The sequence below is a fragment of the Aulonocara stuartgranti genome (assembly GCF_965226115.1).
Source record: "Aulonocara stuartgranti genome assembly, chromosome: 7".
Classification (NCBI taxonomy): domain Eukaryota; kingdom Metazoa; phylum Chordata; class Actinopteri; order Cichliformes; family Cichlidae; genus Aulonocara; species Aulonocara stuartgranti.
In genome coordinates, this window is record NC_138945.1 from 66,403,085 (window position 1) to 66,415,982 (window position 12,898).

Here is a 12,898-nt window from a genome sequence, read left to right on the forward strand (position 1 = left end):
GCTACTCTCTCCTATCAGTGTTTCTGAGTCAAATAAAACTACAAGGTTAAGGCTGAAAATCTATATTTTATGCAAATCTATTTGCAAGAAAAGAGTTTGGGGACAAGGTCAACACCAACATCATTTTGTATTTAAATTGAAACATAAAACTGGAGGTTGCTTCAGTGAGCTTTAGATAATACGAAGGGAGCTCCTAGCAAAAGTTTGCTCAAACGCTGGTTCGAGCGCGGAGTCAAGGAGGCCATTTACGTGAAAAGGGAAAGACCATCTCTGAATCGAGGAGGGGGCCTAAGGGTACATCTGTCACCATCTTACAATGCTGTGATTGCAGCCATTCCCCAACTCTCTGTGAATGGTACTCATGGCCATTGATCAGTGGGCTTTGATCAATGGTCATGAGAATTTGCATAATTATGATGAAGGAACTGACCTCACAGCCCATTGTTCCTCAGTGGGCTGGTTTCAGTCATTATGCAAATGTCCTGTTTATAAGATTGAAACCTGCAGTCAGCTGAGACTGAAGAAGTCACCTGGATGAGTGACGAAACGTTTCCCCCACTACGTCCAGATGAACAGAATCAACTTTTGGAGATTTACTTACCTGGATGATCGAGCTTGCATCAAGACCCAGCAAGAGTTATTGGGTTATCTGTACTTCCTAAGCTCACAGCTTAAGAAATAATAAATCAATCAGCTCCAGCATTCTGACAGGTGTAACAGGTGTTGGATCCATGTGTTAACTGTTATGATTATGTATGGAGAAGTCCTGTTTTCCTCTGTACCAGATTTATATCCTTAGAAAGCAATTTACTCTCGTTTTAATTTTTGTTTTTCGCTTTCACTGAAATCCATAAACAGCAGATTTCTAACGGCTGACCAGGGAATGAGCTCACAAACACGCACAGTCAGTGTTTGCTTTGGGATTCTAGTCAGGAATGACAAGACAAACTGTAGTATATGACCACTAATTTGCATCACAGCAGGGATCATAATGTGACCAATCTGGCCTTTCCTCTTAGCAGCAGTAATATATACAGCAAGGGAAAGAGGCACAGGTGGAGCACGCTGAGCGAATGAGTTAATAAGTAGCTAGGGACGTTCCTGGGCGAGAGCCAGACTTGTACTAATTGGCCGTGATCGCCAGCGAGGCATATCATGAAGATCACTTTCAGTAATATCAAAGATGAACATGTGCAGAACAGCATGTGAATTCTGAAAACCTGTCATGTGGTCTCTTCTTCCCAGCCTGTGAGAGGTGTTTTGTCTTTATGCACCATTTGAGTGTCTGGCAAGTGCCAGGAGTCGTTCATTACTGAAATTACGAAATAATTCATGATGCTGTGTTCCAGGTTCAGCATAATGCTGTAAAAATAGACTGGCAGAGTTGTGAAAGAATGTCTGTGTTTTGGTATTAGACAGTCAGAAAAACCTGAACAGCAGGGAAAGCAGTTGCAGAATATTGTTGCCCTTATGGTGCTTATCATCATCATCATCATCATCATGTTGATTAGTGGGCACTTTTCAGCAAAATACTTTTGGGAGTGCAAGCAGCATTTGATTATTTCTCTTTACGTTGTGTTTTTAAACTCCTTAACTTTGTCATTAACCTTGTCATTCTTCATTACACTTGTGGTTTGTGGAAGGTGAGTTGTTACTGCAATTAGCAGTGCAGTAGTGCACATAATGTCTCACAGTATGTGCTGCTTTGTACTCGCTGGGTAAATAAATTTCGGTATGCACTTACCAGCTAATATATATCAGAAGACCAGAAGTATATCTATTCTGCTTATTCATGCAAATGTATAATTAGCCAATCGCATGGCAGAAGCTCAGTGCCTTTTGTTATGCATGCATGGTCATGATGACCTGCTGAAGGTCAAACTGAGCACCACGATATCTGTGAAATGACAGAAAGGAGACAGGAACGTAAACAACAATATGTTAAAAACAAGGTTCGGTCTCTCGCCGCACATCACAGTGAACCCTGCAGCAGATGCGCTACAGCAGATGCCACTCCTGCCAGGTAAGAAAAGGAAACTGACTACACTTCATTCGCTAAAATTGGACCACATAAGATTGGAAAAATGTTGCCTGGTCTCAATTTCTGCTCCAATATTCAGTTGTTTGGTATAAATCACATGAAACATGGATCCACCCTGCCGTCGATCAATGATTTTGGTGGTGATATAATGTTGTGGGCACATTTTCTTGGCTCACTACCTGAGATTTGTAGTTGACCATGTGCTTCTCTTTATGACCAGCGGTGCTTCCAGCAGGATAATGCACCGTGTCACAAGATCTCAGATTGGCGTCTTGAATTTGACAAACAATTCACTATATTTAAATGTCCTCTAGTCACCAGATCTCAATACAATGCAAAGAGCTCTGTTGGGATGTAATAGATGTGCAGCTGACAAATCTAATGCTATCATATCAATACGGACCAATGTTTACAGCACCTCGTCAAATCTCTGCCATGAGGAGTTAAGGCAAGTCTGACACCAAAAAGAACCTGGTACTAGCAAGCTGTAACTAACAAAGTGGCTGTGAGTAAATATGGACCTATGCACAAATATGCACATGTATACAAATGAGTATAATTTATATTGACATAGTTTTGAGCGATTTTGTTTATTTCATCTTCTGTCTTTCTGCAGTATCAGTAAGAGTTTTAGACCATCTTAACAAGACTATAAAATGGACTTTATTTGACCCGTGTAAGTAAGTAAAACTCACTAATTTCAATCAGGGTGTGTTTATTGTTGTAACTACAGGGCCCTCACATTGATTGGTAGCTTGAGCAGGTGGAAAGTGTTTTTATCAGCTTTGTCAGAGCGCAGACAGGAGCCGCGACCTTCAAGGAACTGAAGTCAGACAGTCGTCACCAACACTGCGCTCATGTTTGCTATTTGTCTCAATTCTGTTTAAGGAACACAGATCTATTTTCTAAAAGACTGAAAAGTATTTGGTTTAACTGAGTTATAGCTGTGGTGCTTAGGTTTAATGTTATGTGTGTCCTGAGACATGCATTGGATAACTGATACCTGCGGTTATTTTCATGATTCTAGCATCGCACAGAGAGCGGTAAGAGTCACACAGCAAAAAAAGTTCTATTTGTTTTTATAAAAGAGAGATTTTCACTGAATTTAACTAAATAAATAACAATGTTCTTAAATGATAATCCAGGTTATTTTGTTAATTTCCTCTTCTGAATAGTCAAAAAAAGAGTATGACACAACACACTGCAGTATAATAAGGAATGCAGTGCCATAATAAATATACACAGACTTTAAAGGATTAGTTGACCTCACTTAATAATGTCATCTCCTGGCAGCTGTTATTTGACATGATATGGTAAAGGATCAGAGACTCAGTGAAACTTTGTCATAAATTATTCACCTTATCCTACTCTTCCACCTCAACTGTCTAAATGAATCCCCTTCAAATAACCTTTTTTTGCAGAACATCAAGCACAGTATTATATAACAAGAGTTCACTATAAAGTACATACATGTCAGTGGGTAAATATTCAATCAGCATCATCGGCGCTGAAGGTTTCCTGCGGGGACCAATAGGAGGTGGACACAGAATCAGAACTAAGGTTTTGGTCACATTTCAGAATCATCAGAATCAGAATCAGAATACTTTATTGATCCCTGGGGGAAATTTTTTTTTTTGTTACAGTGCTCCATTATAAACCAACATTAACAAGACAGACAATACGCTAACTAAGAATAGTACAATATCTCTCTCTCTCTCTCTCTCTCTATATATATATATATATATATATATATTAGGGGTGCAACGATACACAAAATTCACGGTTCGGTTCGGTTCGATACTTTGGTGTCACGGTTCGATATTTTTTCGATACAAAAAAAATGTTCATGCATTTTTAATTTGTCATTTATTAAAATTATAAATATATATTTTAACTCAAAAGTACAGTTTTTAAATTTAACCCTAACCCTTGTGCATGTTTTTTATTTTGACAGCGAATGCGCACCTGCGGACCACTTATGTGCAGCCCTGGTTATTTAGCTCGTCATATTGCAGCCACAGAAATTCTTTTGTCCATGAAACCATAAAGCTGCACTTTCTTTTTGCCTTATAGTCTGATTTGTCATAACTTCTCCGTTTTGTGGTAAGCTTTTCTTTGGCTGTCACTTCTTCACCCTGACCTGTCTTATTTGGCTCAGCAGAACTGAAATGCTTTTACACATGCACTCACATAAGCTCAGCGATTCTCTGCGCGATCAACCTCTCACATGTTTAAGCTGCGGGAGATTTCACTTGTCATGTTTGCATAGTAAGCTAACGATTAATAAGACGATGTCAGAGGAATTGGTGCACAAATTATCATCACTCACAGATCAGTGCTGTCGCTCTCTATACACAGTTCGCACGATTGCAAAGTGAAAGCAAAAAAACAAGCGCAAATTCAAACACGATTTCAATATGTCACATATTGACAGTGGCTCACCGATGCCAATGACATAATTACCCAGCTACATTTCTGAAAGAATGCAAAAGCATTGACATATATTTTTCCTACAATAGCCCGACGGGCAGGGAAGAGATAGATTTTGGTAGCCCGACTGAAAAAAATCGCTAGCTCCGGGACGTCGGGCTAGCGATATTGCAAGCCCTGTATCTGATTGAGGAATCACTCATCTTTGGAAAAGAGAGTTTATTACAGAGAAATGTCTCTTTCCAAAATAAAAGCTATACTATCCGCTTCTTCTGGGCTATATTCTCAGCAGCATAAGGAGAATCATGTGCTAACAGCTGTTTAAATGACTCTGCTAAAGTTAGTAGCATGCTTGCTTTTTTTTGTCTGCTTCCACTTGTCTTTGCACTAGGATGATGTCGGCGTAAATGTGCAGTCATATTCGTTGTGTTCCCACTAGTGCTTTCAGGTTAATCTCGTTGAAATGACCTTAACGCCACAACACGGCAAATCTCCTTAACGAGCTACCGCCGATCGCTCCGTGCATGGGGCTAGACGGCCAACACGTTAACGAGCTAACTGCGCTAACACACTAGTTCACACCAATGTAATTGAGCATTGTGTGGCACATCCAACATACTGTTTTACTTTAGTCCATGACTCGCTTACCTTCAGGGTCATACGTCACATGAAAACCAAAATAATTCCAAACGCCAGATCTGAATGAGGTTCAATTTGCCTGTTGCAAGGAGAGCTTAACTTCTGTCTCGCTAGCTTGCCCTGCGCTCTTCCTTCTGACTATGCTGTCTGTGTTGAGCGCTCAGTGGATCTGCGCTCGACAGTGCAGCCTAGGCGGAGTAGTCGAACGCAGATTCACTGAGCGCTCAACACAGACAGCATCGTCAGAAGGAAAATTGATAAAATAAATTACAAATGTTGTATTGTTCGATACATATGCGTACCGAACCGAAAGCACTGTATCGAACGGTTCAATATCGATACGAATATCGTTGCACCCCTAATATATATATATATATATATATATATATATATATATATATATATATATATATATATATATATATATATATATATATACATGAGTCACTCATTAATAAACAGCTGGAAAAGAAACATGTGTAGTTAACCAGTGTGTTAAGTAGATGCGTTGTGCAGGGAGCCACAGGCAGGAATGATTTCCTGTGTCGTTCAGTGGTGCTTTTCGGTAATCTCAGTCTCTCACTGAACGTGCTCCTGTGACTGACCAGCATGTCATGGAGTGGGTGGGAGGTGTTATCCAACATTGTCTTTATTTTGGACAACATCCGCCTCTCCGACATCACCTTGAGGGAGTCCAGCTCCATCCCCACAACATTACTGGCCTTACGGATCAGTTTATCAAGTCTGTTGGCATCTGCGACCCTCAGCCTGCTCCCCCAGCATGCAACAGCGTAGAGGATCGCACTGGCCACAACAGACTCGTAGAAAATCCTCAGCATTTTCTGGCAGATGTTGAAGGACCTCAGTCGCCTCAAAAAATAGAGACGACTCTGGCCCTTCCTGTAAAGTGCTGTGGTGTTTTTAGCCCAGTCCAGTTTATTGTCAATGTGTACTCCAAGGTATTTATAGTCCTCCACAATGTCAACACTGACCCCCTGGATTGAAACAGGGGTCAAGTGTTTCCTGGTCTTCCTGAAGTCCATGATCAGCTCCTTGGTCTTTGCCACGTTGATTTAGATTTAGATCTTTAACACAGTGTGTGGTAAGAAGGATCCCAGCAGAGTCATTGTCTGAGAAACTCAGGGGCAAAAATTGCCCTGTGCATCACTAAGCTAGCCAGCATCTCAGGAAACAGAGAATGTCACTTCTTAAAAATAGAAGAAATCGTGTTTCTCCACATCTATATGTCAAAATACTCCCCACTCTGGGACCAAACGCACAGGGCTTTCCCCTCAGTAGTTAAACCGTCACACTAACCGTTGATTGCAGGGTTGAAAAGGGCTTTGGTTTTATGACTAACAATTGCAACAGGGACCTAACCGTGGCAGCTCATATAATATCCTAAATAGCTTTGCTCATATTAGATTACATGCTGGATCGCCCTGGTTTTTACATCCAGCACTTTGTTAACAGCAAAGCTCTATATGCTTCAGTTTGACACTCCCACTGTGAGAATCTACTTTAAAAGCCATTACAGTAACACACATCATTCATCCAGGTAACAAATGAACCTAAAGTAAGGGGAAACTGAGGACCGATATGCTTTTGGGCTTTAAAACGTGCATAATTGACATTTAACAAACCAATGTTTTTAAGACAGGCAATAAAAGATGACTTACAGAGAAGGACAGGTCAACAGCACATCAGTCATTTATAACAAGAAAAGCTTAACCTTTAAAGGTCTGACAACAGTCACAATGAGTGTCTGCTTCATTCATTTTGCAATCAGTGGCCAAGAAGACCAGCTGAGAGGTCAAGGACTTGGATCCCAATGTGGCAAACTGCTGATAAATTCTTCACCAGCTGCATTATTAAGCAAAAAAAGATTTGCTGCAGCTGCTCCTCTTCCCTCTGCCGTTGATTAAATTGATCCACGGTTTGGTTTTCATCTCAGCTTTGGGTCTGGGGTCCTTTTTACCTCAAGTACACATGAGTCCCTTAATGCAACTGCATTCGGGTATAATACATTTAAAGCTAAATCTAAAACTGATGGTCATTCCAACTTTAAATCGTTTGAAATGGAAGCTACATTTTAATATGAATTTAATAATGAAGACAGCTACAGTCAATTGATTTGGGGGACTAAGCTTGTGTAGCAATGCTCCTCTGCAGACTGACTCTGGAAACAGAGTGAGGAACATTTTGACATATGGACATGGAGAAATCCAGGCCTCTGAAAAGGAACAAACACACTGCAGTAACAGAGCTGAGACCTCCATGAGTGCTTGATTTGAAATATTCTGACCTTTTGACATGGAGACAGAACAGCCACGGCTGTTTGTTCTGGTTGTTACTGAGGTGAGCACACCCTGACGTCTGTTTCACTGGTTATTGGCACACTGAAACACCGCAGAGTAAAACTGAGTGACTGTGAGTGAGATTAGACAGCAGCAAAACCCTCGCGAAAGAAGTGCAGGAGTTTGTCGATGGTGTGAGCTATGCTGACACTGCATCGATTTTTCCACCCTTCTGTTGTGATCATCAAAAAGAAATTTGCTGAAAATCATATTTTTCATTTATGACATATGGCAGCTTACCAGATATTTGTTTTGCGATCTTAAACTTTACACATCATTATTAACGTTTGAAACGTACGGCGTTAACAGATGAGACTAGAATGATCCAAGAATTTTTTATAAACTCAAACTTTAGCTTTTTAACCTCTTTATAATTTACCCTGCGGGTTTTTCAGTCCTTTTGTAATTGCCGTGCACATCGAATTTGCAGGAGAACATCCAGCAATAATAAAAACTGGACTGAGCAGTCACTAATATGTGCCAAAATCCATGCTGCTAGCAAAACTAGAAAAACACAGCGTGACTTTATATATGAAGGAGTCACTGGAAGCATGCATTTATCAACGCTAACACATCTACAAAACAACCTACATGCAATATCTGCACCTGAATGGTGTACAGTACTGCTGTAGAGGGATAGGAGCGATCTCACATCTTGAATAAATGGAATCCAGCAATAACTGAAAAAGCACCTTTATCTGTGCAATGCCTTCACGTGCATTATTTTAGGCACAGATATCACACGTGTGTTGCAGCATCATTCGTTATATATCTGCTAGATTGTTTTGTTCACTGTAAAAGAATTGCATAATATCACAGCGAGAATGACAAACGGGGTCAAATATTGCAATCAGCATTTATGGTAATTTGAAGACTAAAAACTGTCTTTCTATTTTCAGCCTTTAGAAGCTGCTGGATAAAAAGCTGACCATGTCCTGCTCTCAGTTTTCAACTGCGGTATGTGTAAAAACTAGTTGTGACATGATTGCAGCTATTATTATAACTCCTGTATTTGAACAGCATCAGTTTGGCTGCACTGGAAACAGTCAAATAGCTGCTCTTTGGTTGTATTTGTAGAAAGTAACAAAGGGTGATTAACAGATAATGAGTGTACCTCCAAGTGGAAGTGAGGTTCTACATCTGATGAGTTACATTATTCTTCTACATTGTACACAAGTGATGAATGCAGGCTAATTGAAAACAACTAAACACATCACAATTCATTGTGAGCCAACTCTAACATAAACATACATCCCCTCTATCATCTTTTTGCCATTAGAGCAGAGATTCAGCTCCTTTTTAGAGACACTCTGAGGATGAATTAGTTAGAAAGATGTGTTGATGTAGTTATAGTGCATCATCTGGATCAATTATCTATAGAAGATCTAGCCTACTAGTCTGAAAAATGGAGCCAGTGGGAAATGCCTCTAAGGGCCAGCAGGAGGCTCTAGGTGCAAAAAGAAGCCTGATTGCTTAGTAGCCTGTAAGAAAATGGTTTCTCAACTGATCCATCACCTTAGTCAAAACGTACTTAATCAGTTTGTGGTGTTGATTGTGTGTTTCAAGCCTTACCAAATGTAGCACGGTGTTCATTTCGTAAATTATCGCTCCGTTTAGAGTATTTTGTGAGTAATAAACTGCCACTCTGTGAGTGTGCATCATCTCAGATTCACCCTTTGCTCATCCCATCTGGATGCAAAAACAAAAAAGCACAGACTAATGTCTTACAGTGGCCACATTTATCTTTTACACATAGTCTACTCTGTCTTGTAAATAAAAGGACATCCTCTCAGCCCCACATATCAACTAGATCAATTGTCTAACAGATTCAACAATGGAGAACTAAAATGCCACCTGTAATGACTGACTTTTAGTGAACAATAAACTTCAGCACTGTGAAAACTTTCTAAAGACACGGACACATTTTCTTTCAGGGCTTCCTGGTTCTTTTGCCAACAGGTTTTCATGCTCACGCCTCTGCTAGTGCAAAAATGTTTCCATGTATTTTCTGAAAAACACAAGAAAAATTCCTTATTTAAATTTGATCTTTGTCACTGGGTAAAAAAAAAGAAAAGAAAAAAATACTCTATATAAAACAGGGGGTTTGTATGACTGCAGAGACTTTTTATGGTTTGAAAGCTGGCACTTTACAGTTACCTGGGGAACTGGGACTCTGTGGTTATTCCAGTGGAGCGGTAATGAGGTTAAGGAGGAGAGACTAGGAAGAAAAAGGGAGTGGTGAAGACACACAAGAAGTCAGTACTACAGTGAATATGTTTTCATGTAACTGAACAAAACTCCATGCAGACTGAGTATGCCTTCCCCACGGACTAATTAGGAGTCATGACAGATTGTTGCAGCTTACACTCCCCTGTTCATTTACTGCAGTGCCATGACTCACCTGATCAACTCTGGTCTGTCTTCTTTCTCTACATATGCAAACAGGCTAATCTAGCCACAGGGAGAATTGGGAATGACTGGAGTTTAAGCACATCAAGTATTTAAGTAAAAAGAAACATCTGTCAAGCAAATTCAATGGAATGAAAAACTAAAGGAGAGCACCTACATTTTTTAAGATTAACTCTTTGGTTCTGCTCCAGGAGTGCTGCAGGAAGCACATGCTTCATTCGGGCTGTAGTGGGGCCAGGCTGCACTGTAGAAGCATCACAAGTTCTTCTTCCAAGACCAGCAACTCCTCCAGCTTCCCATCTGTTCCTATGTAGCTGGAAACTGCCCATTTAAATAAACTGTTTCCACTTTAATAGAACCTATGAAAAGAAATGTTGGGTAGCAGTCCAGCCACGAGGAAATCTGACTTTGAACCAAAGTGTCAAGAGTTTCAGTCTCATCTGGGACCACTTTAAAGTTTCACTTTTACTCTCTGTTTTGTTAGTTTTAGACAGAAAAAAATCAATTAGTTGAGGAATGGAACAAAAACTAGTGTTATAAAAAAAACTCATAGTCTGGGTCAAGCTCATAAAATTAAATACAAAGAACAAGATTCAAGATTCTTTATTTGTCACATGCATAGTTATGCAAGTACAACACACAGCGAAATGTATCCTGACACGCTCCTCGACTGTGCAAAAGTTGAGAGAAGAACATTATATACAATAAGTGAATACATACATGGGGGACACTATGTGCAATGTGCTCATTCTGCAATATCTAAAGTCGATGGCACCATTTAATTGCGCTGTGCAACGTTTAAATATAAACACACTGTAGTCTTCACATAAAATGCATGAAATGATTTTTTGGGAGAGTAGAGTCACCCCGTACAATTATGCAGGTATCTTTGGATGCATTTTGGACCGATACTTCATTGGGCTAGGAGTTACTAGACCATTCATGTTCCGGTGATGGATTGTACCTGATAATGTAGACATTACTGCAACCTGATAGACATTAAAGACCTTCTACTGTTGCAAAACGCAGCAGTTGGGCATCAGAGCACCTCTGAACAAGTTTGACCAGACATTAAAGCAAGACTGTCATAACTACGGCATATTCAACATGATCAAAGTGTCGTCTGTATCTGTTTCAGTCTCTTCCTCTGTCTGTGGGGCCTCTATGACGAGTGTTTGAGTATGCACGATAAGGAGCATCCATAAGCCAGCCATCTGGAAGACAAGGGTGTACCTTGGCAGTCGTGGGCACTAATCACCCTCTGTAAACATACATATGTAACCCATATTGAATGTCTTGCTAGAGACTTGCCTCCTTGTCTTTGATACAGATGGATTGTCTAGATAGAAGTTGTCAGAACTTGCCTGTGGACTATTTAAATTAACTTAAAGTTTTTCTTAACTCACCCTGTAGTTCCACAGTCATCAGGATACTCAGTGGAAAAGAGCGCCCCGAGACCTTTAGGTAACAAATACTCAGGTTTGTAAGCTGTGATAGCAAAGTTGTCCTTTCCAGTTTTTACACTGGGGCCTCCAGTGAGTCACAATTTTTCAGTTAATCATATTAGAATACAGACAGATCCCTAATAGTGTTAGAATAGTACAAAGGCATTATCTAGTGCCTGGGTATACACTGCAGTATGAGATATTGATTTAATACAGCATATGATGTGAAGCGCTCAGCTAAATATCTTATTAGCTTTACTGATGAGATCCAAACTGAGAAATAAAATAACAATGATTCAGCTTTAAGGCATGACGCCAAGATATAGAACTGGGAGGAAGTGAGTTCCCCTAAAGTCGATTTGATTGGCTACAAGCTGCAAATTGATCACAATTGAATTCCAGCATTGCTTAGACGTCACAGATTAACAGATAACATAGGTGGTCCGTCTGAAATAAAAACGATCAGGATACCTTGATATTACAAGCAGTCCCTCTGCGTGTCATAAAGAAATCTAAAAACTCGAAATTTTATATTTGAAACCTCCCTTTCAGTAGATTCAATTTTCAACCTACGGAGCTTATGAACAAAACCTACCTGACCTGTTACTGTGAGAGCAGTCAGTGCTATTAGTCACTTTACTATTGTTCTCTGCCTCTTTATATGCAATGTGTTTGTGATTTCAAAGCAACAAATTACACAGAAATATCGACCACCAAAAGTTCAGTTCAGACAACTCATGCTTAAAACGATTTATTTAAGTGGGAGAACAGAGTTAGTTTGAAGCATAAGCTCCTTGTTCATCACTCCCAGGAAACATATTACATATTAGAGGTTTAGGACTGATGAATAAGCTTCCCCCACCTGGAGCTTAGGTGTACGCGTATCTGCTGGGGGTGTGGAAACAGATTTGTTGGGCAGCAGTATCACTTTCATGTCAGAGTGAGAGATGAGAAATACTGCAGCACAGACAAGGACACATTTTCATGTTTGTTTGAGGTGAGGCACGATGCAAGTGCGTATACAGCGCACATTAATTTCACAAGCTTTGCTCCATTATTGTCCGAGTTTCTTCACCTGTCATTCTTCTATAGTAATAACATTTTACTGATGCTAATGTCATCTTTACTTGGTGCTAAGGCATAAACTCATATGACAGCATACTGTAAAGTATACCGTTTGATGATTGGAGCACAGACTCCAGTCGCTGCAGTAAGTATAACATATAACATCAGCAGGTGGTGTTAATGTGGGCCAAACCAATCAGAGAGCTCATACAGTAGCTCCTCTAATAACAGTTTCCTGCTATAACAAATTGATAGTGTGGTAATGGGCTGCACAACCCTGACTTCTCATCTCAGAAAGTGTCATTATGAGCGAGGCACACGTGTACAGAGCCATACGATGCAAAAACTCGTGACTCACATAAAGTCTGGTAAATGTGGATGATGTTTGAAGCTGAATGCTTGGGTGACACTGAAATTCTTGTAACAGTATTTTCCTGCAAATGAACATTTTTTTATGTCTTTAAATTTTGACCCATCCTAAAATTTCTGTTTTGCCTCTAATATGAAACCAA